Source organism: Furipterus horrens, unplaced genomic scaffold (assembly GCF_987537825.1).
Source record: "Furipterus horrens unplaced genomic scaffold, mFurHor1.1.pri manual_scaffold_17, whole genome shotgun sequence".
NCBI lineage: Eukaryota > Metazoa > Chordata > Mammalia > Chiroptera > Furipteridae > Furipterus > Furipterus horrens.
Window position 1 is genome coordinate 86,144,085 of NW_028327187.1, and position 3,466 is coordinate 86,147,550.

Genomic DNA, 3,466 nt, shown 5'->3' on the forward strand with positions numbered 1-3,466 from the left:
TTTGTTGGACTTACATGCAGCTCAATTTTCTGGAATTTATGGTTGTTTCTAGTTTCGAGGTAGTTGTATTTGTTCTTAGTTGTGGAGGGAGATGCAGCATGTCTGTCTACATCTCCATCTTGGCCGGAAGTCCTGGAACTTTCTTATTAGCTTGTCTCAAGGTTTGACTTCTCTTCTGCATCAAATGATTAAAAGGAAACTACTGTGGTTTTATAAAAACCCTCTTTACACTTGGAAATTGAAATTGGTTTCTTACCAAATGTGATATCAGTGAAATGATATCATTTTAACAACTGAAAGCCCAATGTTTTTGATAAAGCTGAGATAAAATTATAATATTACATGTATGTGTTTTTAAATAAACCCACTATAATGTATATATCTGAGAAGTTCTAACACCTTCTTAGTAGTCTTCTTACAAGGCTTTGTATTAATACCAACATAGATGAAATAATTGCTCAAATATTTTTTAAACATTTTGTTAGGTTTGCCTATGAACTGTGACATGCGATTTTTAAAATACCCTGAAAGGCAATATATTTCTGTCCTTTAGTGGTGATTTAATTTTTGGAAATAGTCAAAAGCCACTCATGTTTGATAAGTAGGTCAAAAGACCATTCTGGAGAATATTTTTTAATGTCAAAAATGAAATATGACTCTAGGGTAATGAAACTTTTCTTTCCCGGGTTACTCAAACCAAATCTAAAATCACTTTAAAAATATGAGTTTCAAAAATATAATTTGAGTAGTGACAGTATTTTTGGAATGAGCCTCTGGCTTCTCACTAGATGCAATGTCAGGGACTTTACACAGATTATTCCAATAAATCCTTTCAATAGTTTTGCAGGGTAAACTTTAGCCCCATTTTACTGATAAGGTCAGAGAAGCTAGACAACATGCTCAAGTAAACCCAGCTGTGCTGAGGCATGGCTGGTCCTCAGATCTCCAGCCTGCTGATTTATGGCCAATTGGGTCATAAACACTCTTATGTTAGTTTTAAAAGTTAGTCGTTTTGCTTTATTTTCAGAGTGTTTTATAATTTCTATTTCCTAATTCTACCTGCTGTGTGAATGTCCAAGCTTAAAATTGGGCCAAGTCTTAGTCTTCCTCGAATATCTGGGCCTTTTCTGCTCTCCAAGCTTCTTTCTTCTCTCCCCATTTCAGATATAAAAGTACATGTTAAGGTTAACCTAGCAGAAGTTGAGTGCAACACCTTTCTCTTATAACACCGAGAACTTCTCATTTACCCTGTGTCAAAATTATCATAAATCCAGAGTCAGTGTAATACAAGTTAAGTAGGGCTTGCCATGTTTCCTCTGGGAGCTCCTTATAAGGCTCCTTTCCCATACACCATCCAATGCTGTGCTTTTCAGCTCATGAAATCAGGAATCAAGGCCAAAGAAAGGTATTAGGAGAATAATGTTAAAACCTGTAATAAAATTTAACCATGGATATAGCTAGGGGAACTGTCTATCCATGGAATGAGCATATTAGTGTAACTGAATTAAGAGTTAGGAATTAATGAAGTCTATTCATTGAGTTGATTCCTGTAATCTGGTAAAATTCAAAATCATCTTCTTTTTATTGACTTATGAAATACCTGAACAAATACCACCAGAACCTTTGGAAAGAAGGTTTGACTTAAAAATAAGGCAATACAAGGGGGACCAAGATGGCCGAGGAGTAGAGACAGTGTTCTCAGCTCGCTCCTGTTAAGGAGAGAATCCAGGAACAAATGCGGGGAGGAGTGACTGAGTGAGTGTGGATATCTGATAACGTGAACGGGGAGGAGATCATGGGAGCAGCGTGGAGGGGGTGGAGGGGTTTATCACAAACTGTAGGCTGAGTCATTCCGAGACTCCGTGCGTTAGCAGTATCAAGCCGGAGAGCTCACTAGCCGGAAGTGAATTCTTGTAGGGAGTTAGGGAGAGGATTTGGCCAAAAAAGCCAGAGGAGGGAGAGAACAGCGAACAATCAGGACTGGGAGAAACTGTGTGATCTGAGTCTAGAGGGAAACATCCTCAGCTGCAACCTCCGACCAAAAGCTCGGCACTCCGGGCAAGCCCAGCACTAGCGCTAGGGCCCTACAGAACAAAGGAGCAGTTTTGGGGCAAGAAGAACGGCAGCACAGAAAAGCTGCTGCGGAACTCCGGACCGGGAGAGAACGGCGTTCTTGAAGCCAGTGTTTGCTCTTTAGTCGCTCTAGAATCCCACAGAACAAAAGGCTGGTCTGGGGCTAGGAGGGAAATAGGACGCGCAGGGTGTGTAAGTAGGGAAGAGAGCGGAGGTGGAGGTTCTGGAGGGGAGACGGTTTTAGTGTTACAGAACCCCTGGGCTACTCCAGTTGAAAACAAACCCACGGGCTCTTTAGTTAGGGGCCCGTTTGCCCGCCGCCAAAATTATAACTCTCAATACCAGAGTTTAGTGAAAAGAAAAAGAATAGTTTATTTAACAGTTATATAGATTTAATTATTTGCGGATTTCTGTTGTTAAGTCTTATGCTCTTTAAAACACCCACAAACACATATCCTTGCCTCCCCACTACCAAACCAGGCTAGTTTTAGGAAAGTCAGAGAAACTGTTTCCCTACTTTCCAAACACAGTTCAGCTTTACCAGCAGCTGCCAATCATTCAATCTGATCGGGGAGGTCCTTTCTGTGCTGTGGTGCCCTCCAGCTCTCAATGCAGAACCACCTGGATTTTCAGCCTCCTTGCAAACTGCCTTCTTCCTGCAAACCGCATGGATCTTCTCTCCTTCTCAAAACTGCATGGCGAGAGCCTCTTAAAGCAGCCTGGAGACCCCTTCTCCAAACCACATGGAGAAGGCCCCTTCACCAAGCCACGTGGAGGGAGCACGTGGAGGGAGCACATGAGAGAGCGAGAGAGCGAGAGCTCCAGAGCAAGCGTGCCCATGAGAGAGAGAGAGAGAGAGAGAGAGAGAGAGAGCACCAGAGCCAGAGCGAGAGTGAGAGTGAGAGCCCGAGTGAGAGAGAGAGAGAGACAGAGAGAGAGAGAGAGAAAGAGAGCGAGAGCGAGAGCGAGAGCGAGAGCACCAGAGCCAGAGCGAGAGCGAGAGCCCGAGTGAGAGCGCAAGTGTGAGTGAGAGAGTGAGAGAGTGAGAGAGAGAGAGAGAGAGAGAGAGAGAGAGAGAGAGAGAGAGAGTGTCTGAGCTAAAATGTCTGCAGCTGCTTATATATCCCTGACTGCGTCATCTGACGCAGTGGGCGTTGCAAACAGTTCTGACCATTCACAGAACCTTTCGTAGGCTCTGTGTGCTTTCCATACCGTCCCCTGGTTCAAGACTCCTCCCATCTGCCTGAGGCTTTGGATGCATTAAAGCCATTTGCATAAGAAAGACACTAGCCACCAGCCTCAGGCATGTGGAGGCATTCCAAAAGCTGCTTCCTTCTCCCTATCCCCCAGCTGCAAGCTCTGGGGATTTTTGGACTCCCCTGTTTCTGTAACA